Here is a 25437-nt window from a genome sequence, read left to right as displayed (position 1 = left end):
GCTAATGCTATCCTAGTCTGCATCAACAGAAGTATAGTGCCCCAATCAAGGGAAGTAATAGTACTGCACTATTCTGCCTTCATCATACTACACCTGGAGTACTGTGTCCAGTTCTGGGTGCCACAATTTAAGAAGGATATTGACAAGCTGGATCTGGATGATTGAGGATCTGGAAACTTAGCTTTATGATGAATGGTTGAAGGAGCTGGGTATGTTTAGCCTGAAGAAGAGGAGACTGAGAGGAGATATGATAACCATCTTCAAATATCTAAAGGGCTGACACATGGAAAATAAATAGAGCAAGCTTGTTTTCTCCTGCTCCGGAGGGTAGGACTCAAACAATGGCTTCAAGTTACAAGAAAGGGGATTCTGACTAAACATCAGGAAGAACTTTCTGACAGGAAGAACTGTTAGACAGTGGAACAGACTCCCATGTGAGGGGCTGGACTCTCCTCCCTTGGAGGTTTTTAATCACAGGTTAGATGGCCATCTGCCATGTATGATCTAGTTGAGATTCCTGCATTGCAAGGGGTAGGCAAGTGTCAACAGTGGGCATGGACAACAGAGGTGGGTGATGGGACAACTCCAGATAACAGGTTGATAGCTGAGCAGTTCTAGATGAGGGAGCCTTAGAATGCATCTGGGGCTTCATGACAATGAACTAGCCATGCTGTGTGCTGATGCTGGGTTTGACTCTGATCTCTGTGGTGTTTCATGTGCATTTTCTATGGCAGCAGACTGACAAGTCAGGTGATAATTACTTTATTTGAATTGAACCAGCATAGTTACAAATTATTCAAAACATCTGTAGGATGTAATTAGCATATAAGTGATTTTTTAAAAAAATGCCCTGGATATTTGATAAAACATTCTGACAAGCTGTCAGTGAATTGTACGTCACTTATAATCTAGAAGTGTGATGAGCTGCTACCTTTACATTCATTTCAATCACTTCTGATTCATCTTCAGCCCTCATGAACTTTAATATTTTTCAGGATATAGTTTATGAACTGTCCTGTTATCACCATTCAGTTATTGCCAGTCTACAGTATTGGATTTTATATTTCCATACTCCATTGAGTCTACCATGCTAGGTAATGGTTTGTTCATGTGACATATCAAAAAGATTCTTATTATCCCAGCTTAAGCCAGCAGGGGGTGATTTGTGTTTGAAGTGGGCACCTACTATTACAATGTAACCTTCATTTTAATGTTGATGCTGAGATGTTTCACCTGCGAGAGAGCCTGTGAGCTTCTTAATCTCTTCACCTTCCTCAACTATCAAGATCAATCCGCATACTGTTCTTTTCTACCAGGCAATTTCCCCCCAGACAAGGCAAATGGTTTGATTAATGGCAGTTCTGAATGCTTTTCTCCTTCCTTGCTCCTCCTGAGAACTCAATTAAAATTATGTTGTTCTACTCTGCTTAAACAGAACGTGTAACCAGATGAACCACCTAGCTTGTATTTTCACTATGGGTTCGTCAGATGTGGGAAGATACTGCATTAGTTTCCTAGGACCTCCATACACACCAGGCTCAGAGAGATTACTTTGGTGTCGCTAACACAGCAAAAACAATGGAGGATGCAGCAGTTTTGAGATGCAGTTCTTTGCAGCCACAGCAGGCACTGTAATTCTCTAGTGGCTTGACTTCACTCCCGGAGCCACACTGCATTGTCTATCAGGACAGATGGATGCCATCAAAAAATAAATAAATGCTAGCCCTTCTGTCACATTTTCTACTGTCCCTTTCACACCACAGCACCTGTTGCATCATGGAATTGTGGCTTTTTGACCCATATAGTAGAATGTCACGTCATTCACACCTGTGGGCACGGCAGAGCACAGCAATGAATGTCATTTGACAATGTCACTACTTGCCTACCCTTTCTGCACATGTGTGCTTCTCTTCCACCAAGAAAACAGCAAGAAACAATTACTGTATTTTTCCATGTCTAATACTAGGTGGTTTTTAACCAAAAAATTTGGTTTAAAATTGGGGCTTGTCATATACACAGATAGTGCTGAGGGGTGTTTTCTTTATTTGGAGTCCCCCAAAATAGGGGGTGTCTTTTACATGGGGATGTCTTATACATGGAAAAATACAGTATATGCCAGTATACTACCCAAAGTTCATCACTTTACTCCAGCAATTTTCCTGGTGAAGGGGACTGCAAACATTTTTTTTTTTCTGGAGTCAAGTAACCTGGAAATGAGCATGAAAGAGGTGCTTTATTCCGTTGGGTTTCTGTAAGTGACTTGGATGTCATGTGAAAGCTCAGATTCAGTGTGGAAGCAGCAGAGAAATGGGATAAATTGATGTGTGAACGCAGCCTATGCCATCAAGGATCTTCTTGGTTCTGTATTCCAAAGAACTGAAGCAATATGACCAGTTCTGTCACTGAAGATACTCTACAAGGAGGGACTATGAGTGAATAGAGGCAACCATTTGCTAAGTGGTTATGAACTTATGAAGTTCCTACTCCCATCTTAAAGCAGAGGGAGGGGATCTAGATTGGCATCACAACAGGTGATGAAGGGTTAAAACTCCCTACCACCTCCACTCACATTCTAGAATCTTGATCTATATTGAGCTAAAAGCAGCAACACCCTGTACTTAAAGTCAAGACTAATGAGGCACCTCTGTTTGCCCTGCCCCTTTCTCCCATGGTTTAGCACTGAATTGGAACAAATGACAATTGTTTTTTGTGCAGATTGCTGTTTGTTCTAATTTAGTACTAAAGAACATGTTTTCTGGGGGAAAGCAGCTGAGGAAAGGCAAAACCACTCTGACCTGTGCCTTGAAAGCATGGGGCAAGCAGAAAGCTGCTGTGGTCATGCTTTCTAGGCACAGGACAAGCGGAAGTGAGGACAAGCTTTCATTAATACAGTACGTAGTTTTGCCCTTAACCTTTTCAAAACTGGTAACTAAACTTTTACACCTTATTTCTTAAGCAGCTTTTAGAGAATAATATACCAATGGGCTACAGGGAATGTGTGTGTTTTTAAAAACATTTATTTTCAAATGATCTTTCTTCTATAGTTGTCTGATTTCTTTTGATTATGTGCAGTATTTTGCACTATGATAGATACTTACTCTGTTTGGGTGATTCCAAGATTATTACTTGCTATAAATCACAATATTTTGCCATATATATATATATATATATATAATATTCTCATTTACTCTGAGATTGAAAAACTTCTGAGAGTTTCTAAATGGCATGTAGGCTGTGGTCAATCTGTTTTTGGATTTTAAATAGTAAAACAGAGTCTAATTCTCCTTTGGTCTGTTTCCTGGTAGGCTGGACAAAATGGAAAGTACTAGTAGTTGCTACAATTTAACAAGCTCTGTGTTACAGTAGGTTTGTTGACACAATGGCTTTTCAGTTTGGATTGGATAAAAGTGCAGGTGAACTTCTTTGGACTTGGATGTCTTTCCTGAAAATTAGCAATTCTAGCAAGCTGTCGAAGCATGCTAGATGCTTGTGAATTTCCTTTTCCACTGGCCTCAATAACCTTGGTTCAAGTTTTTATAAGAGAAAAAGTTTTAATAAAAATATTCTGGCTTGAGTTTCAGAAATGTAATAAATTTTGGGAGCTGCAAAACATGCCCAACTCGTCATTTTCCATTAGCCCAGAAAACACAGGCATAAAATTTGCCACCCCTCCTTCAAAAACCAACAAAAGAACAATATAGTTTCAGCAGCAAGAAATTCACTTTTAACAAAGTCCATTACATGCTAATGCCTGGCAAACAAAAATGTTGTTATCCAGGACCTAAAAGCCACCAGATCAGGTGCCTGTGAGTACCTTTTGTCTTGAGTGAACCGTGTTGAGTGATTAGCATTATGGACTGATGAAGCTTGCTGTGAAACCTAGTTAATTTCTGGAGAACAGGTCTCATCTATTTGGCTTCAGCTGACCATTTGACTTTGCGCTTCCAGCTAACGACTACTTGAAGAACGCTTTCTGGCAACCGCTCCTATGTTTATGGCTTTCCGCTTCCAGTGAATGACTATTTGCTCCAGTTGTGTTATGACATACTTATCGCATACATAACCAGTACAGCAAGGAGAGAGACACTGTATGTTTACGAGTATCTGCAGGCTTGGTTATGCACATTGCACTTTAGTTTGCTCTTTGTCTAGTTGGTTTATGAGGTTATATACTTATTCTAGTAAAATTGTTCTTTATATTCATAAGCCATTTCTGGTGTTGTTGGTTTGTTGTTTAATATTTGTATCATTGCCACCTACCCCTGGCTTCCAGAAAAAGTGAATGTTGTGAGTTATTGTTGACTTAATAAGGTAATGTTATCAAGGCAAATCTTTTCAGTTGGTGGCAGAGGAAAGTTTTCTAAATAAATGTTGACAGACAAAGAGAACCTTTCAGGGGAAAATACACACTTGCCAGAAATAATTTTAAAAGCCATACTTCATCTGCAGGTTTTGAGGAACATTTAAAATGGAAAGAATTGGCTGCTTCAACCACAAATGAGAAGACGGGATGTAGTTATTAATATTTTGACATTATTTTTACCATTACATTTATACCCCACCTTTACTACAAGGCTCTCAAGGTGGTGTACATGGTTATCTTATCCCACTCCTCATTTTATTCCTCACAACAACTTCATGAGGTAGGTTAGGCTGAGTGACAGTGACTGGCTGGAGGTCACCCAGTGAGCTTCGTAACTGAGCAGGAATTTGAACCCTGGTCTCCTACAAGAATATATATACACACAAAAATTGTATACCGCCCTTCATCTGAAGATCTCACAGCATAAAAATACAAAGTACAAACACAAAAGACTCAATAAAAACAAGAACAAGAACAAAGCAAAGACATGCCACCCCCAACACATTAAAAGGACATTGGATGCCAATCAGCTAAAGGCTTAGTTGAAGAGGAACATCTTCGCCTGGCACTTAAAGATGTATAATGAAGGCATGAGGTGAACCTCCTTGGGGAAGGGCATTGCACAAACAAGGAGCCACTGCAGTTGTCTCCCTCTTGTGGAGGAGGCAAACAATGAAGGGCCTCTGGTGGTGATTGCAGGGGCTGGGTTAGTTCAAATGGGGAGAGGCAGTCTTTGAAGTATTGCAGACCTGAGCCATTTAAGGCTTTATAAGTCAAAAGCAGCACTTTGATTTGGGCCATTGAATTCTGCACCAGCTGAAGTTTCCAAACCCTTCAGATGCTCCATGTATAATGCATTGCAGTTATCTAACCTAGAGGTTACTGGACCATAGATAATAGTAGATAGGCTATCTCTGTCCAGATAGGGGCACAGCTGGGCCACGAGCCAAAGCTGATGGAAGGCACTCTGCACAATTGAGAGTACCTGAACCTGGTGACAGCATAGGATCCAGAAGTATCCACAACTTATGTACCTCCTCTTTCAAAGGGAGTGTAACCCCATCAAGAGCAGGAAACCTCCCAGCCACCTGGTCTAGGGAACCACCCACTAACAGTGCCCCAGTCTTAACTGGATTCAGCTTCAGTTTGTTGGCACTCATCCAGACAAGACAATGGTCCACCATATCTATTGTCATGCCTGCAGATGCAAAGAAGTAGAGCTGTGTATCACTCTTTATAACCCCACTCAGTGGTTTCATGTAGACGTTAAATAGCATAGCAGATAAAACTGAATCCTGAGGAACCCCACATTGAAGGCTCCACAGTGCTGAAAAGCATTCCCCAAGCATCACCTTCTGGGAACGACCATTCCAGTGGGACTGGAACCACCTCAAAGTGGTGACACCCACTGCTAACTTGGACAGCCGCTTTAGGAGGATACCATGGCCAACAATATCAAAAGCCACTGAGAGATCGAGGAGCGTTGACAAAGACACATTTCCCTTGTCTCTCTCCTGACTGAGGTCATTACACAGGGCGGCTAAGGAAGTTTCTGTGCCAAAACTGGGCCTAAATCCTGACTGAAATGGATCTAAAAAATCACTTTCCTCCAAGAGTGCCTGGATCTGGTTCTGCTACCATCCCCTCAAGAACCTTGCCCAAGTTAGTTCTGGCTCATAGATTTTCTGAGTCTAGAGGAGGTATCTTAAGGAGTGATTTTACCACAGCCTGCTTCAAGCAGGCAAGGACCACCCCTTCTTGCAAGGAAGCATTAATCACCTTTCTGGCCCAGCCAGCTAGTTTTTATCGGCCAAGAGTGTCAAGGGTCCAAAGCACAAGTCACTCTGACCAATTCAAGCACCTTGTCCACATCCTTGAGCCTCACTAACTGACACTCATCCAGCACAACAGGACTAGACTGTGCTTTTACATTTGAGTTTTATGGAGAGACAACGTCCTTAAAAATTGTTAGCTTCCTACTGGCCTACAAGATAAGTCATTTTACTGCTTATAGTCCTGTTTTGCTAACAGTTGTTACTAATTAAATATTAATAGACCCGGGGTAATCATAGCTGATTATTTTTCTTCCCAATTACATTTGTCCCGATGAAGCAGTAAGAGGCTCTGGCATTGATGAATTTTTATATTTGATTTGGATTGTAGCTCACACTGTACTATTTTTCTCCTTGTGGAAATTGTAGACACATTTTGTCTGTGGAAAGAAAGCAATTAATTTTATTTATATGCTAAAGCTTCAATCACTTGTATTGCTTGCATTAGATTAGCAAATATTTGCCTTAGGCAAATATCTGTAGGAAGGCACACATGAAGCAATAAAATATAACAAGAATGTGGCTGTCTGAAAATAAAGGTCCTAATGTTTTAAATTTGTATACGTGTGTGTGTGTGTGTGTGTGTGTGTGTAAAATAAAGGAGGGGGAAAGACACAAAGATTTGATTCAGAAATAATCGCCATGTGACTTGTGGGAAGGGAAGATTTGTCTGAGTAATTCATTTTTACTGTCTGAATTTCAGTGATAAACACTATTCACTGTTTGTCTGCAAGTCTTAGGAAATAGCCGATCAGTCATTTTACTTAAAGATGCGTTTTTCTATTTAGGCATCTTAAGTAAGGCCTGGCTTCTGAGAGTTTTTGGATACACATTATCCATTTCTGGGGAGAACAATGGTGATTTTTTAATGCTTCTACAGTTTCTATCCGGGATTAAATGCCATTGTGCCATGGGACCGATTGATCATCGGAGAAAATAAGCTGGTTGTAGGAAACATTCTGGGTCCTAAAATGTTTATCTTCTCCTAACACAGTTGATTTCTCAATATTTTAGCATATGGTTAAATTTTTACACTCATAATTTAAGACTGCGTGCTTCTGAGTAAGAAAGTATCAGAATTGCACTTCTTAGTATGTTCACTGCAGGCATGTATGCATGGAGGAATTTATTCTTCCATGTTAGTGTATGAATCACTGTACTGTTATATGCTGGGGTGTGGGAGAAGGAAGACTTGACCTGCATGACAGCAGGATGCATTTTTGATGTAAGAGAATTTAAAACTACAGTAGTCTACAAGAGGACAGGAGTTTCAAAACATGTCCTCTGCTGTGAAAGCTTGAGGTTGTAATTATATGCATGTTGAACTCCCATGAGCTTTCTGTAGCACAGGGATGCTAATAGAAGGTTTTTTAAAATCTTTCTTTGGAATTGATAGAAGTGTATGATGCTTCAGAAACTCTCAAATGGAAGTAAACAAATGTGATACTTCATAATAGTCAATTAAGCCAGACCTAGGGACTTTGAAGGCTTTTAGGCAATCCTTTTCGTCTGCATAATTCAGGTCATGGAATTCCACTTAAGAAATTCCAGTATAGAATGTGTTACAAGCGAGAGAATGCAATTTTTTTTCTATCCTAGAAGACATCCAGTCTTGATTTAAAAACTAGATGCCGTGGATTTGTCATCTAGTCTGTCAGTGCTGTCCCCTGCCCCCTGCCCCATCCAAACTTGGATGTGCTCAGCTTTATAGTTTGCCTTCACACCAACAATACCGCTTTTTGCACACTCAGAACTATGATTTTTGCCCCAACTGGAAAGCTGCTGTTAAATGGGGGCTAGTGAAGCCCTGGGCTCTGGTCGAAAAATTGCATAATGTTCTTTCTATTGCACGATTAAGATGGGAAAGTCTTGCTGAGACGCCACAGCAGGTACTAGAAGATTTGTGCTCTTAGTATATTTTAGAGCAGTGGCCTTCAACCAGGTGTATATTACTGGGTAAGGTTCTGATCACATAAACAATAATGGGTTGTGTTCTGTGTAACACCATGTCTCTGGTTATGTCAGCACAATGATTTTTCCTTGTACAATGTAGCATTCCCTCTTCTACTCCCTCTAACACCCCCCACCTCTGTAAATCTGTTCTGGGAGGTTCCCATAACACTCCAAAGCAGATTTTGAGGGGATGGTTGGGGGGGGGGAGAGAGAGAGGGTAGGAGCATTCAATTGCACTAACAGCAATTATTGCATGCAAACAACTAATTAGTTGAATACCACCCATTAATTTCCCTCCTAAAGAAGTTAATGCACATTGTTTAATTATTTGACTTTCTGTGTATACTCTGAAGCAATAAATAGAATGATCATTATCTATTATTGTTCCTGGAGGTCAAAAATAAACTACTTCAAGGTAGTGTTGACAATAAGAAACTGACACATATACATATTATTATAGGAAAACTGTGAAATGTTTCTATAATAATTTGCAGGGTCTGTTGCCTGTCTTACAGGCCAAATCATAGACTTCTTTGTCCTCTTGGAATAATAGGTTATTGCTGTGCCCATCTTATGTGTTTGGCGGACTGCACCAAGCAGGGATATAGAGAATTACCTTCCTGTTTTTGAGAAAAAAGTGTTACATGTGTTTTCATTGTGCTGTTGGGATGCTGTGCTAGAGCTGAGGCTTGCCACTGATAAATATTCTATCAGGAGAATATTAGGTGTTTCTTTGGGTCTGAGAGTTGATCTTTTGTAACCTGTTCAGCAAGTACAGACTAGCTCCCTGAGCTGCAAATAAGATAGGGCTAATTTCTCCTCATAAGACAGAGAAAACAAGTGCATTAAACAATTAACTTATAGAAATTGAGAAAGTACTCTGCAACTTTTGTTGTTGTCCATCTAATTTGAATTTCAGCAGATCATGCCAGTGCTATTCACACATCTGAGAGATAGTGACATGTCCAGTGTTACCCAGTGATCGTTATGGCCAATTGGGATTTGAATCTGGGTCTTTCCATCCAGCACTTCACATGGTACACCACATTGGTACCATCAGTCCTGTTACACCACATTACCTATGTATGGAAACATGAGGGTGCCATTTATTTTAACCTCTCTACTTCTTTCACTTGGGCAGCGGGTGGTGCTGTGGGTAAAACCTCAGCGCCTAGGACTTGCCAATCTCATGGCCGGCGGTTCGAATCCCCGCGGCGGGGTGAGCTCCCGTTGTTCGGTCCCAGCTCCTGCCCACCTAGCAGTTCGAAAGCACCCTTAAGTGCAAGTAGATAAATAGGAACCACTTTATAGCGGGAAGGTAAACAGCGTTTCCGTGTGCTGCTCTGGTGCCGGTTCGCCAGAGCAGCTTCTTCACGCTGGCCACGTGACCCGGTAGTGTCTGCGGACAGCACTGGTCCCGGCCTCTAGAGTGAAATGAGCGCACAACCCTAGAGTCTGTCAAGACTGGCCCGTACGGGCAGGGCTACCTTTACCTTTACCTTTACTTCTTTCACTATGAGATGTCCCCCAGCCTTTCTGGTGGTTGCAGCTATGATCATACCTGAAAAGCATATGGGCTACTATACCTAGAGGAATTTCAGGATAATCATTCTTGAAGCATGAGGCTAAAGTGCACAAAATAACTCCTGTAATGCACAAACTTTTAATAATGCCTGTTTTAAAATAACCAAGGTTACAAAATTAACATACCCATCTTGTGCTTTCATGCCCAAGCTATGACTTTGAACAATCTAGGTTTTGTGTGTTGTCTTGCTGTTGCCATCTTTGCATTAATCATGATGTTGCTGCATCAGTGGCAACTTGGCTGCAGAAATTTAGCAACTGATTATGCCATGGAGTGTAGTTGTGGAATAATTCATATGTACACATGCTTTCCGAGCTGTAATATTCAATCTGGTGTCATAATTTAAGCACACATGTGCAAGAGACATTAGCTTCTGGAACTGCTACTCAGTCATATTAACTCATATGTGTTAGTGTTGTTTACAGTCATGGCCAGTTTGTGCCTCATTTTGAAGGAGCGGTTAGGTGGCAAGGCCTAGGAATCAACTGAGGGTATAACCTTTGCTGCTTCTCTCTTTCACTTCACCCTCTCTTCAGACTTAAGAATCGATTTCCTGCTTTTGGAATATGCTTTATTTGTTCAACAGAGCCATCATGGAAACAAACAGGGATGTTCACAACTTTTTAGGGGTTTTGTTTTGTTGTGGGTATATTGTTCAACATGTTCTTGACATTAGTGGAGGATTTAGTCGGCTTTAATTTATTATGTGATCCTTTTCTAATGTTATCACAGTATTTCAATCTGCAAACAAACAAACAAACAAAACCCCCAAAACCAAAACCAACAGAACAATGGTGTCATTTTAAAACAGTTACTGGATTTTAGCAGGAAGTTACAGAATATGTACTGACTGGAAATGAAGCTCTGTGACCATCCCAAAACGTTAGCGAGTGCAAACAATATTGAAAGCAGGACAACCTATGACCACCCCTGGTAGCATTATAAACACAAATCATCATGAATGTGTTATAAACACAAATCATGAATGTGTACTGAAAAGCACACCTGGATGGGCCCTAGGTGATGTTGGTTTGCCATTCTTAGCAAGGATGGTCAAGACAAATGTTGATAATAGTACCTGGACTGATATACTGACTGTTTTTATTGAATCCTTTCTTTTCTTTCCAAAATTAAGCATACTACGCTTTTTATGTGCCATTGATTGCTATATCCATTTTGTCTTGTGAATTAATCCACTTAAACTATTACTTTAGTGTGAAGCATGCAACATAGTACTTTCACCACAGAGGCAAACTTTAAATGTGAATTTACTAACAAAATAATCTATGTCTTGATGTGATTACGTTTTATTTCCTTTTGGCTAAATGGCCAGATAGGCTTATGGCCAGATAAGCTTATTCTCCCTTCTCCCACCCCTACATCTTTCCCAGCCTTGTGGATGCAAGAGGGCTGGTTTTGTGGGGGCCATTTCACTTCTGTCTCTCAGAGAAGGAGGGAAATTTACAATTAGGGGCTGGTAGGTTTTGACAAGGTTTACCAGGAAGGAAAGGTCTTTCACATAAATACTTGGGGGAATAGTTTCTAGCCTGCAGGGGTGCTTATCATGATATGTTCTTCTGCTGTAGATTTTCCCTTATTGCTGCACTTTCGTTTCCTGCCTTATGGAGTGTTTAAATCAAATGAAAGGTAAGAACAAAGTTCCAGCTGACTTTTGTTTTTTAAGTCTGGTCCTCCATCATTTTAAACTCTAAATTGCCCCTTAGGAAACCAGTTCTTTATTGTATAGTCCAACTGCAGTCCTGTTTTCTATACAGGTAATAAATCTTCCCAGGGATTAGTGAGGTTTCCATTTGAATTAAAATATCGCTTTGGGGGAAAAGCTGTCTCTTCAGTTCCCCTTCTTGCATAGTCAGTGTCTCTCTCCGTTCTGGATTTATGCCATGGTTCTGACTTTGCACTTCTGCTTGCCCCTTTGCAGACTTTCTAAAAGCTGTCTTGAGTTGCATGCCACAGAAGCCATGAGAAAATCCCCATCAGAATAAGATTAATAAACTGCCTCTCTGGTACAGATATGACTTGTCAAAATGACAACTGAAGAGAATCTTAGCTGGTTGCCCTATTGATAATGCTTATTTTTAAACTCTGCTAAAACTTTGACAGGTTTTTTTATTATAATTATTCAGGAAGAAAAGACAAAGCTTAGTCATTCTGGTTACATTTCAGGCCCTGTTCACAGAAATGCAGAGTGCATTCTTCTTCCATATAGAGTGTTAAGTTGTGGGTGAACATATCAGACGACACAGCAATTCTTCAAACAGCTCTTGTTTATTCACAGGCCAGAACAGAACTGAACTGAAGGGTTCAGCCAGCCTGCTTATATAGAGCTCCAGAACAACGTAATTCTAACAAATTTCTGTAACTATCCAATCACTGAACGTCACTTTCAATCCCTTATTTGCATATGTGGACCTGAACTATCTACAGTATTCCCCTGCTGGCCCAGGGTGAGAACTTCAGTACATAACATAGAGGGCTCGAACTGGTGCCATGCAATCAGTACTTGATGTTAAGTGGAGGGCTGGGGAGCAAGGTGACAAGCAGCCATACATATTACTGTTTCCCAATCCCGTCTCATCTCTCTTGCTGCTCAGCACTTGATAGTGTACTCCACCTCTGGGCATATCCAGCAAATCAAAGGCTCACATGCATGGAGATTGTAGGAGAGACTGGATTTTACTTATGTAAAACTGGTATGTGCAGTAGCCCATGTGGTGCCCTCTGGATATTTCTGGACCTCCAACTCCTATCAGCTGCAGTCAGCATGGCCAATGTTCAAGGCAGGGCCAGCCCAATACATTTTGGTACCTGTGGAGAGCCACTAAATGATGTCCCCTGCCACTGAGGGGGGGGGGGATTCAAAATCAACATCATGATCTGAACCGGGGAGTAAAGATCAGCATTGGAATTAAAGGGGGGAGTGAGTTGGGGGGAGTGTTGGTCACATGGAATGCTAGGGGGATGGCTGGACCAAAGGGGCTATCAGTACTTTTTCTGATGAACTATTGTGCCTTAGTGTAGGAGCTCCTTACATTTTTGGGAGTGGCTGTTTTTCCTGAGCATTTGCACCAGGTTATGGCCTCTCCTATAACCTTGTGATACTGGCATATCAGCAGTTGGCAAATTCAGGTAAGATACCAATGGTGTGGAAGTTGTTCCCAGTATCATTCACCATATGGAAGCAGAGGTTCAGATAGCTTACTGATGCAGAAGATAAGGCTTAGTTAAACAGTTCTGGATGTAGATAAATACAGCTTGTAGACTTCTGCAGATACAGATATCTGCAGATGCATAGTACAAAGTATCTCCATTGCTCTAAATAAGTTCAGCAAATCAAGACGTAACACTAGGCAAGTAACACCGACTGGCTAACTGACTAATAAACAGACAAACTGCAAACAAATAGAATGACTACTGAGCTGATACACATTAATCACAGATACAGTTGGGGCACTGGGCTGTTACCATAACAATTGGCTTAGCTGCCCTTTCACTTACGATTAGCTCATCCATGGTGAGTTACACTCATGAAGGAACTTAATCCCTTCTCATGTTCAGTTGGTCCAGCATTGAGAAGACAGATGGCCCAAGGCATTTCACCTCTATGTGCTTTCAAGGCTTGGGTTGGCACCTGGGTAGCTTAACAGAAAGTAGAATGATCAAGAAGATAGGATTCATGCTTTGGATCAATGGCTTTGTCTTTCTGTGTAGTCTGCTACTGTAGTCTTTAATTTGGTGGTCATGGGGGAGATCCCATATAAAGCATTGCAAATTCAAAAGGATCATTTTTATTTTTATTTTACTGAATCCAACTTTTGCCCATGGAAAAGCAAAGTGCATCATGTGTGAGAGTGAATGTGTGTGGTTTCCAGTAACTCACTTTCTTGACTCAACCTCAGTTAATGTTAACTGTTTACATCTGACAATGTAGCTTATTGACTTCGCTGAGTGAATTCAGACTCCCTAAGTTGATTTAATAATTTACAGATTAGTTATTAGAAATAGTGATTGCATAGCAAAATGAGAGGAGGAGAAAAGGCGCATTTCAGTTTACGGAGATTTATTTTGTGTTATTAGATCTGACATGAATAGAGAGAGAGGAGACTTAATTAATCAGCAGGAAGATTAGGAGTATATTCTAAGCTTATCATTTGGTTATTCCCTTGCACATTCTTTTACTGATTGTTTCTGAATGAAGAAGGCATCCATTTCCTCTTAATTTCTTATATAATCTGTCTCCCACCCCATTATTTTTGAATTGTGTTAAGTTTGTGACTGGGTTCATTCATTCTGCATTTCCAGAAATAAAAAGTAGGTGAGGAGATAGCATCTTACTTTCTGTAGTAAGTTATGATAATATATGCTTTTGAGTTGCACAGAACTCCTGTGTCAGAGAAAATGAGAACAAATTTTCTTCTCAGCTCCCAAAAGAAAGATAGTATTTTATAATAATTGTTGGCCTGTAATTCAAAACATTGTATGCTGTCAGCCACAGGAACTGATCAATTAAATATTTTGGGGGGTCTTTTTTTTTTAAACAGCTTACCACTATTTCCTATGGGGGAAAGCCAACTGTAAGCTCAGGCTGTGTTTGGCTGTCTCATTTTCTCTCAAGGGACTTCCAAATGCAAAATTTAATATCAGGTAAAGCTGTAATCCAAGTGGGACAAGAATTTGTTCAATACTTAAAACCTAAAGCAGGAAAAAAGAATGAGGGAGCAGAAACAAAAATGACTGATGTTGTCAGTGTTCGAAACTGAGATATAAAATATAGGAGCCAAATGGCACCTTAAATCTAGGCTGTGGTCGCCACAGCGATATGTCTAGGCACATTTCTTTTTATAAGATTGTAAAGCAAATGGTCTACAGGGCAGCATGGCATCAAAAGACACGCAACTTATGGTGCCTGCACTGCTGCTTGAATTAGTTGACTCACATAGCACCAAAAGACATGCGCAAGCTTGCTGATTCATGGGGCAGCGCAAATTAGGTGTGTCTTTTTATGCCACACTGTCCTGCAGACCAGCTGACTGACTGACGTGGATTCAACTCTCTGCCGGTTCAGATTGATACTTGCTTACATTTAGTATGTGACCTGCTGCATGTGAATTGCTGTAGGTTGTGTGATATAAACTCTCACGGTTTTTTTTCCTTCCCAAAATGGAACAAGCACCATAAGTCTCCAAGTTATCATGTGCTTGATTACTGATCAGCTCACTAGCCCAATTAAGAGTCAACTGAATGGCTTGCAGACAAGTGCACAGATGGGTAATCAAGGAAGTGGCATATGAAACATGTTATAATATGTAGTGGTCATGTACTTATCCACAAAAAATGCTGGCAGATGATTATTAAAATAACTGGAATTTCTGAAGTATGAAGTTCATTTAGATCCAGTATTTATAGTGTTATATGCCAGCCACTATAAAGAAAGAACATAATGAACTTATTTGTGATTTGTTAAGATCTGCACAGATGTTACTGACTCAGTGTTGGATAGTTGCATTACTCCCACATTTAAAAGAATGGTATAATGAATGTTGGGATTTTTCCCCCCAATTTCAAAAATTGCCAGACTTGACAGTACCTGGTTTTTAATTGGCTAATGCTAATAATGATAATCACTGCAGGTTAATCTTTTAAATTAGAATACAGAGAGGTTGTATAGCTTGGCTGTTCTGATCCCCATTTGACTCTCCCACCCCCAGTTTCATCTGTACCTCATATCTTCCATTAATTGCATACAGAGCTGTATAATACAGAGTTGTAGTTTGTTGTACGAGCCAAAGGAGCATTACTATGATGCTATCAGTATCTCTCTTTTTTACCAGAAGTCTACAAATATATTTCACATTCTCATTCCTGAAATGAAAAATGTAGTCTACCAGTGTTGTCAAGTGGTTAAGCTGCTCTCTTCCCAGCATTTATTCAGGACACATTTTCAGTTCAGCAGGGAATGTTATTACTAAGTGATGAACAAGTCTGCATTCAGAGTACAGCAAGCGATTGACATTCAGAAAGCTAATCATGGAAACTTTTCATCCAGAAGAAGCTGATGCTGATAGAAAACCCGATAACCACAAGAGACGACTGGTATGCACTGTCAGTTCAGAACAAGTGTTATAAAAGTGGCGAAGGAGGGAAGGCTGGGGTGTGTTATCGGCGCCATGCTATTGTCAGGGTGGGGACTAAACTACTGGGATGATGTGGTATGTTGTGTCTTTGAGAATGAGGGCTTTCTTGAGAAACTACCTAATAAAAGTAGTAGTACCTGTAGCTTTGTTTGTGGGTCATATAGGAGATAGGTTCTTCTGTGGCATTTTAATATTTCACAAATATTGTTTACGGCTGAACCATACTGGGCTGAAAAATGAGTGGTGGCCTCAGACACACAGACAAGCGTGTTTGCTCCCCAGCTTTGTTTACTCAACATCTTCCTCCTGTCTCAAGTCCCTCCCCTCTGTCTCTGCTAATCAGGTCTAACCCACTGATTAGGCTGAGTGAAGCAGTTGCTTCCCCCCACCCCAGAAGCATGGAGGAGAACCCTGAAACAACCTCTGCCTTGCCCTCTTTAAGCCCCTGCCATAGGAAGTGGTGGTAGTAGCTGGCTGGATGAGGAGTTTTCCTGTTGGTGTGCTGCCAAACCTTCATTTGATTGTACTGGGGTGGGAGCTGTGCTTTGCATGTTGTATGGAAATGCCTTTGCTTTATATGAATTTATCTTTTCCCCCTTGGTATTATATGCTTATTTTTAATAATAATAATAAGAAGAAGAAGAAGAAGAAGAAGAAGATGGAAGTCACATCAGCCACTTAAATGAACTGAGCTCTGGTTCCTAAAGAGGTGTGTTCTGCTCTCAAAGGGAAACCTGCTGCTTGAGTTCTTTGGCAGGGAAGCGAAGCAAGGGAGGCTGATATGCACAGCAGTCAAGGAGGAGGTATAGTGGTAGCAGGCAACTTTGGCAGGGATATGGAGAAGTATTTACATGTTGTGTGTAAGTTGGGGACCGGAGATGAGAGAGAGAAGGGGAGAACCTTCCACCACCTCCCTTCTCAGCATCCCAGGCTACTCTGTTCAATGTAGCTGCATTTCTGTTGCAGGCTCCTTGAAGCTTCCAAGCCATGAGATTTGAGGAATGGGAAAGCAGCTTTACTTACTGGTGTGTGCATGTGCCCCCTTAAAAAAAAAGAAAAGTCTGTTTTCCCTGTACAGAGTCCCACCACACTCCTCCCCAAATCTATAGCATCTGGTTGCAATATTTACCCTCATATTGCTTTCCTTGGATGACACAGTTTTTCCTTCTTGGGGCTTCATGCCCAGTTTTTGTGGGGCACCTGGGTGTGTTGCCCTGTTGCAGGGAGAAAAGCCTGGGGTGGAGGGGGAGGAAGAGCTCTGTATTCATTATTTTTTTTTATTTTGTTGGCAAAGCTGGAGAAGAGCTGTCCTTGATTTGTCTTTGAGATGAAAAGAGCCCTGTCAATTTGTACGTATTTTTTTTTGAGGGGGGGGGATGTTGACCTGGGGCTGGAGAAACTAAATGCACCTCCTCAGCTGGATTTATGCTACTCAGTGAGGAGGGGCATCTGCAGATATTTTTTTGAGAATTGATGGATTGATTGCAGTTCTGTTCCACCTTTTTCTCCAGGGAGCACAAGGTGGCATATGCGGTTCTCCCTCCCTTCTCATTTAATCCCCAGAACAACCCTGTGAGGTAGGTCAGGCTGAGAGGCAGTGACTGGGTCAAGGTCACCCAGTGAGTGCTTCCTGGCCAAGTGCTGAATTTCAGCCCTGGTCTCCCAGTTCCTTACCACTATACCACACTGGCTGGGCTGGACTCTCTGAAGTAGAGGGAAACATGAGTATTTATTTAAAGGCCACCAGAGGGATCTTGCTTGTTTTGCCAACTGGTGCCAACTTTGCTCATTCCTAGTCTCAAAACTTGCCATAAAATATCCATGCCAGGGGATCCCTTTAGTGCTCTAGACTGGAGGTTTCAAAGTGGAATGCACAGGCAGTCCACACAACCCTGTATAGTGGGCCAGGGTGAGAGTCTGTGTTGCATAGGTGTTATACAAAGATACCAGTAAACTGGTAGGGGTGCCATCTGTGGGTCTCCTCAAGCACTAGAATATCTTGGGCTGACCCTCCTGCCAATTCTACTATAAAAATGCTTTAAAAACATTTTAAATTGATGTATAAATAACTCTTTCCCCAACTGTTCCTTTCTGTAGAACTACTCAAACTATTCCCAAATATGTCAGTAAGAAAGCTTATACTGTTATACTTGAGTGAATCCACAGAAAGATGCTAATCCCCAGACTGCAAAGCTTCAGTAAGAGATTTGGGCTTTATGACAGATTAGGCAATCACTTTTTAAACATTTTATAAACAATTTATTAAACAAATATCACCCAGGAAATAATGATAGCTACACAAAACATTTAATGCATGACATATATAATGCCATGCTTTACAACAGATAAACATTGGGGAACATTTTTAGAAAGTGAAGAAGGTAAAAAGGAGACAGAGGAGAATTTAACAATATTTTGATGCAGAAGAGTTTGAGGGAGGGGATCCACCAGAGAAAACAAGCTAATACTGAAGTGAATTCAATGTATTTACTCCTCCGAATTGTATTTCAAATATGCCTAAAATGTACATCATTGTTTTATTTCCCCCACATGTAGGGAAAAAGTAGAAGCTGAAGTAAGACAATGGAATTTACCTGGAATATAGTCCTCTCAAAGTAAAATCTGCACAAGACCATGTAATTCATTTAAGTGTCTATACTGTACCTTCCTTCCCATCAGAAAGCGAATCCATAGCAACTTGACGCAGGGGACGTAGAGTCTGTGGGAGCTTCCAGGGCAACTGCCCCCGGATGCATTTGTGGGGGCAGGGATGGAGCGGCTAATGCCGCCGTCACTGAGCCAGGCCTGCACTGCTTAGTGAGCCTGGGATCTGATCAGATCCCTGCCTCGCAAAGCTGCTTGGGGAGGGCAGCATGAGAAGGCTGGGATCAAGGATGCATGGCTGTTGTGTCCTTTCCATGCACCCTCCCTGGTGGCTTTGCAAGGAGTGTTTCCATGATGGAGCATGGAGGGTGAACAGATCCCACTATCCCAGGCCAGCCCTCGCTGCCAAGGCTATCACCAAGTAGTGTCACTTCAGCAGCTGGTGTTGCTTCATTGATGAGGGCCAGCCTGGCACAGCTGGATCTGTTCACTCTCTGCACCCCCCCATGGAAACACTCCTCACAAAGCCTCTCAGGGAGAACACAAGAGAAGGACACAACAGCGATCCCAGACTTGCTTGGGATTGAAGCCTGAGACTGAAGAGTGCCTGGTGAGGGCACCTGCCTCAGTCACCATAGGAGCGTACTCCACCGCTGACTTGATGTGATCAACTGAGGTGGAGTGGGAAGTATTACTCAGCTGCCACTACTGAGCAGGACCAAGGTGTAGAGACAACCAATGTCCCTCCTGACAGGTTTCAAGTGTGGTGACGGAATTAGATTTGGTTTAGTCAGTGCCATTCGGATGCACAGCTCACTGTCCTGTAGTGCCTTCTTTAGCAGCTCACTGTTCCCCAGATGCATACCCTCCCTACTGACCAGTAGGGAACCATGGCTAAAACCAGAGGCTGCTTCATATGATATAATATGCTAATATCTGCCAGTCACTGTTATTTGGGCCAAGTGGAGATTCTGCACCATTTTGAAGGCAGCCCAACATACAATTCATTGCAATACTACTACTAGGATATTACCAGAGGGTGGATAACTGTTGCAATGCTGTACAAGTGGGATGTGGGCTAGCCATCCGGTGTGTGTAAATAAATTCTGTAAAATTGAGATTTTTGACCTTGTACACCACTACAAAAATATTGTTTTCTCATCTGTTTAGTGTTAGACTATTAAATAAGCTTGGTATAGATTAAGGCCCAAATAAATTAATTCAGCCATCAGCTTTGTGTGGTGGACAGTCGGTATGTGGAGTAGAGAGGCAGAATGCAGTAAAAGAGGGCCTCATCTGCTCATCTGCTGTCCTGGTGATCTCAGCATTAGCCTCCTTTAGACTTGCCCTTCTTTAGCTTAGACATTATTAGAACCTGTTAAAGATAGATTTGAGTGAGCTATTATGCAATCTGCTCATTTGGTCTTGAGGTACTTCCATTCTAGGTGTTTTATGTGAAACTGACACTCTTTCCCCTGTCAGTGAGTAAACATTGATTGTCGATAGGTGGATCTTTTTGCTGAAGCATTTAAACTTATGCAAGTTACAGTGAGGAACAATCAGTGGCCAGTACCAGTACTTAAAACTCTTCATCCAGTAGCCACCTTGATATGTTTTGTTTTCACATTCCACTGTCCATGGTGCTGGTCCTAATGTTTCTCTTTGGCTCCTAGTAATAGGATGTAAACGATCAATTTAAAAACACTTTTCATAGAATCATAGAATTGTAGTGTTAGAAGGGACAATGAGGGTCATCTAGTCCAACCCCCTGCAATGCAGGAATACCAAGTAAAGCATCCATGACAGATTGCTATCCAACCACAGCTTAACAACCTCCAAGGAAGGAGAGTCCACAACCTTCTGAGGGAGTCCACTGTTGAACAGCTCTTACTAACAGAAAGTTCTTCCTGATGTTTAGTTGGAATCTCCTTTCCTGTAACTTGAAGCCATTGCTTCTAGTTCTAGCCTCCAGAGCAGGAGAAAACAAGCTTGCTCCATCTTGCATGTTACAACCCTTGAGATATTTGAAGATGACTATCATACCTCCTCTCAGTCTCTACTTTTCCAGACTAAACATACCCAGCTCCTTCAATTTTGTTTGCCACAGTTGGAAACCAAACTATTGCAGTTTTAAATAACTGTATCACATCCCACCTCCTAAAACACACACAAACACACACACACACACTGCTGTCTGGCCTGTATTTAGCCTTCCACTTAGATATGTAGGGAAATATTTCACTGTGGTGGCTTCCTCTGATGATAAGACTGGAGACCTTTAGGCAAGCATCCAAATGGCTTTTCACATTTCATATAGCCCACCTTAATATGGAAGCAATGGGTTTTTGCAGAAGCTAATATTTTATCTGCTGTCTTTTTTTTCCATGCAGAGCTACTGCTTCCTGAGGATTAGAGAAGGATCCTTTCTGAATTATTCTCTCCCTATGAGGAATTGCTGCCTCTCTTTTATCCTTGACATCTTTCCATGTTGTGAGATGGCTTTACTTGGCAGTTTGCCCAACGTGCTACATTGTACTCATAGCTCTGAAAAAGCACAAGAAGAATAGTCTCATGTATTGTTGGCTGAAAACATTTCTTCTCATTTAGACAATATGATTTATGTTTGGCATCACAAGTCAGATGTCTTTCATATGATTTTCCTATGCTTTCTGGTCTGCTTGGCGTTAGTTATGAATTTTTTGTTTTTAAGTCTTATAGACTGATAATAGGATTTTAGATGCTGTGTTGAAAGCCATAAATTACTGGATTACTAGTAAACAGGTGAATTGGAAGATATCTAACTATTTGATTATAAGGCATTAGAAATGTACCTGGCATCCTTGTTGCCTGTGCATATAAAGTACCTATTTCAATCATTGTTCAGTTCTAAATTAAAACAGTGAACAGTAGTAGCTAATCATATTTTGGTTTTAAGAATTGCACAGAAAATCTTAATCTTTCTTTCTAGCTACACACTGAATCTGGGAAGCTAGAGAAACTGATTAAAATTTTATTGCATTACTCCGCTTAGGATTATCATGAACATTGCACTTGGTTGGTATATGTAAAGTGATGTATGAGATAAATGCATATATTTATTTAAAAATATATACTGTGCTTTCCTTTACAAACACAAATGTGATGGATCTAAGAATTGTCGTTGGGTTAGTGAGTTGAAGCTGAATCCTGAAAAGACAATGGCATTATATGTTCCAAGTCCAGGGAATGGGAAGACATCCTATTATGAACAGGGTTGCACTCCCCAGGATCCAGTGCTGTCACTGCAGGCTCAGGTGCCCTTGATGGGTAGGAGTACATATTTCCAGAGGTGGTCCTTCTTGGACTCTTGTGACTTTGCCACAGACTTCCATTCTCTGTTAACCAACAGAATGAACTATTGCATTGTGCTCTCAATTGGCCTTGGCTCATTTAGAGTTCTGCATTGGTTGTCAGTTTCTAGATCTAATTCAATGTGTTCCAATTTTGTGTTTAAAGTCCTAAAGGATTAGGTCCCAAGTATCTGAAATAATGCTTCCATATCACACAGGTGTTAAGATCTGTTTGGACAGGGGAGGGCCTGTCTTGGTATTTCTGGCGCCCTAAGAAGCACGGAGAATGGTGGCTTGCGAGAGAGCTTTCTCTGTGGCAGCCCCTAATTTGTGAAGCTCCTTCCCCACACAGGTCTGTCCTTATTGCATAGCTTCTGCCATGTGCTGAAGACATATCTCTTTACCCTGGCCTTTTGGACATGTTAGTTTATTTGTGGAGGTCTCCCCCACATCATACTTTTCTGTTTTGATTGGAACAGTTTTACTTCTTGTTGTATTTTTACCATTGTAACTGTTTTTCTTTTATATAACCACTTGATTGATTATGTTGCTGTAACCTGCTCAGGGGGCACTATGCCAAGAAGTCACATAAATAAAATACGTATTCTTGATGCTTTGATCAAATTCATTTGTATAGCGTCAGATAACGACTTTGTGAATTCAAAAGGTTGCTTCAAATGTTACATAGAGGACACTGAAAACTGCTTCTACATAATGATACTCTATGTGTATAGCAGTTGCAATCTTCTGAAAGGTATTTTGTACATGATTTGCTTTAATCTTTTGGAGACACCCCCCCCCCCAACAATGCCAGCAGCTGTCAAGAATGATTTTGTGGAGAATATACCTGTGGCCAGGTGAACCACAGGAAACATGACTTCCAAATGTTATAGTCATCTGCAACACCGTCATGTGCCAGTGTTTTTAGTGGTCTCCAACCTAGAAATAGATGCTTAAGGTAGAATTTACAAGTGGATCTTTTGTATAAATATGGTGTGGTTGAATATTTGTTATTTAGCAGTGTTGACATTTTTAAAAAAGTATTATTAAATCTATAATTTGAGTGAATGCAAAGAAGTATAAATTAACTGGCAAAGTAATGTAACACACTGTGACATCCCTTCTGTGTAAGGAGTGCAACTGTGTTAGAAAAACTACACCCTACCTTTACAAAGCACTTTGTATCTCAAAGGGTGGTTTACAGCCATTAAAACTTAACAATTTTGCAACAATTTTGTGACAAATATTTCATGATAAGCACATTGGCAAAAAATAGCCCTGCATATTGCAACAACCTATATATTGGCTTTCAGAAACTAAAATTAACCTAAGGTGAAAGGAGATCTAAAGTTTACTTACCATGATTGAGAACATACGTTTTCTTTTTCTTTCAACACTGTAGCAGAAGGCCTATCAGGGTATCAGAGCAATAGCCTTCTGGGCCAGATGACAAAAGTCCTTTCACCACTCAAAAAAGACCTTCCAAACTGCTACTTGTGGATGCAATGGTAGTGGAGAAGTAAGTTTTCCTTGCCTGCTGTCACATAGTGGGCACAGTGGTGCAGCCTCACACATATTTGGTCAAGTCCAGACCTGTGCTCTAGCCACCAGCCCTCCTGATTCATTGCAATAACAGATTATTACCAGTTCTATCTGTGACAAAGTCTAGATCAAGGGATATGCCTAGCCACATGTGTTGATCCATTAATATTTTGAGATAACAACAATGGTTGTACTAGAGACCATGAAGTCCCGAGCTGGCCCATTTTAGGCAACTTCAGCATGGATAATTGAAATTCCCCAACACCAAATCCAATATTACCTCTGCCAGCTTGGTTAAAGAGGTTGTAGTGCAGAAAGGTGGGCAATACACTACCAGCAACCCTGGTTTGTCTCTCTGGCCCAGCAACTAAACAATCCCTCAAACCAAGACACAGTATGGATCAGTTTTTGTTTTTTTTTAGTTTTTTTTTTAATAAACATCATGGCTTTCTGGCTTAGAAAGGAGTAGGCAAGCCTCACTCTTGTCACACTCCAAAGATAAAACTCCTTTTGGCATTGCTTCCTGTTACCTCCAGCAAGCTTAATTGATAACTTGCCCTTCCCAAACCAAAGCAAGGTGTGCTGGTTTGGGGAATATATTGGGCAGGTTCCATTCAGGCAAATGTAATTCAGCCTTAGTGAAACCTAATCCTGCTGGTCAGTATCTCCCTCCCCCCCAAAAAAACCCTTTCCCTAGTTAACAATGTATCTGAACTTAAGACCCAAACCAGACCTTGAGTGTAGGTCTCCTAAAGACTGCAATACAGTTCCCTATGCCTCAAAGAGTTGGAACCTTCCTTTGCTAGGTGATACAACAACAGATTTGCTTCACAGTTTTCTGGTAGCATTGCAGAACTGTGTTATACCGGTAATTCCCCTCCAGAAATGGCACTTTATTACACTCATGCTCCAGGACAGCACTGGCTAACACAGGGAAGGAAATAAAAACAAATTCTGGTTTAAATCCCCCCCCCCCATTTAAAGCTGTCATGTTCTTCTAGCTTTTCAAGGGTCCCGGATGAGGTATCACATCTTAATAATGTCAGACACAATCACAGCTGTGTCTTACATAAATAGGCAGGGGGTAATGAACAGTTTGAAGCTTCATCTAATAGGCAGCGAGCAGCCAAGCAACCACAAAAGAGCCAAATTGACTGGAGGTGGGCTGAACTTAAATCAGGCTGGAAGCTTCTGGCAATTCCATTATCAGGATGGAGCTTACATGGATAGACCTGAACAATGTATTTGTTTAATTTATCTCTAAAGCAATCCATGCTGAATCTCCTCACCTTAAAAACATGAGAAGCAGGCATGAAAGACTTTTGCTTCCCCCAACCACACACAGCTGGAACCTGTATTTGTTTTCTTTCTCTTACCTGTAAACAGTAGCTTCAGGGTTTGTTTCTAAGTATATTTGCTCGTGCACTTTTCTTTCCTAAATAAAGCTTGTTGGTAGACCTAGCATGGAAACATTGTGCTGTAGCCAGCAACACAGCAAAGGTTAGAGGGAGTTGTGGGGGGAGGTTACAGAAGCCTCATTCCCTCTGTGTGAAATCACTCAACTTCAACACATGTGATGTATGGGTGGCTGATTCATATCTTTCTCATGGACAAATCCTTTCTCTAAATGGCCAAATGTGAGCTCTGCCTGTCAGTGGTTTGCAAAACCATTTTTTTTGCATGTATGTGGAAGTTATTCTTGTATCTGCAATATCTCTTAAAAGTTTATATCTGAATCAGAAAATTTTTCTCCTTTAAAATGCATCCTGTTATCACTGTCTATATATTAACACTGTAACCTTTGGTCTGCCTAGCCTGTACTCTCTACTCTGATTGGCAATGTCTGTGCAAGGTCTAAGGCAAGGCTCAGCCCTTTTGTAACTGAAGATGTGAGGGATGGAAGCTGGATCCTTATGCATATTAATGAAGTGTTCTAGCCCTTGTTATGGCCCTTCCTCTCATTTAGGCTTTTAAGAGACGGTCCACTGCTCCCCACCCAAAATCTCAAAGTGTATATGGGCAAAACTTGTGTAGCTGAAGATCTGCAAGTCATATACATTCTATAGGGTTGTGTGAA

At 41.1% G+C, this 25437-nt stretch overlaps 1 protein-coding gene across 1 annotated transcript in view; it reads left to right on the top strand.

The window, feature by feature from the left end:
* Positions 1–25437, top strand: part of SGCD (sarcoglycan delta) — a 384180-nt gene that overhangs the window by 20266 nt on the left and 338477 nt on the right. The window lies entirely within an intron of this gene.

The sequence above is a fragment of the Podarcis tiliguerta genome, assembly GCF_965153285.1.
Source record: "Podarcis tiliguerta genome assembly, chromosome: 2".
Classification (NCBI taxonomy): Eukaryota; Metazoa; Chordata; class Lepidosauria; order Squamata; family Lacertidae; genus Podarcis; species Podarcis tiliguerta.
Note: the sequence above shows the minus strand (reverse complement) of the source record. Positions and strands in the feature narration are given on the sequence as shown.